Here is a 252-nt window from a genome sequence, read left to right as displayed (position 1 = left end):
CTGGGCTATGGAAGGTGTCCCTGCCCGTGGCAGGGGGTGGCACTGGGGGGGGTTTGAGGTCCATTCCAGCCCAAACTGTGCTGTGATTTAACTATTCTTTGCGGTTTCCACTCGCTGCTGCTGAGTACGCTCTGCACTGCGCAGCAAAACTGGGGAGCAAAGATGTGTCTGGGAATGCTGGGAGCTGTGTCAGCTTCAGCGTTTCAACATCTGTTGTTTAAAGAAACAACGGTCTGGTTCCCTCGCGCCGCA

At 55.6% G+C, this 252-nt stretch overlaps 1 protein-coding gene across 1 annotated transcript in view; it reads left to right on the top strand.

Moving 5' to 3' along the window:
* TBC1D20 (TBC1 domain family, member 20) overlaps nucleotides 1-252 on the top strand; it is a 6,313-nt gene that overhangs the window by 1,222 nt on the left and 4,839 nt on the right. The window lies entirely within an intron of this gene.

Source organism: Eurypyga helias, unplaced genomic scaffold (genome assembly GCF_000690775.1).
Source record: "Eurypyga helias isolate BGI_N326 unplaced genomic scaffold, ASM69077v1 scaffold22698, whole genome shotgun sequence".
NCBI classification, from domain to species: domain Eukaryota; kingdom Metazoa; phylum Chordata; class Aves; order Eurypygiformes; family Eurypygidae; genus Eurypyga; species Eurypyga helias.
This window is presented reverse-complemented; position numbering and strand designations above follow the sequence as displayed.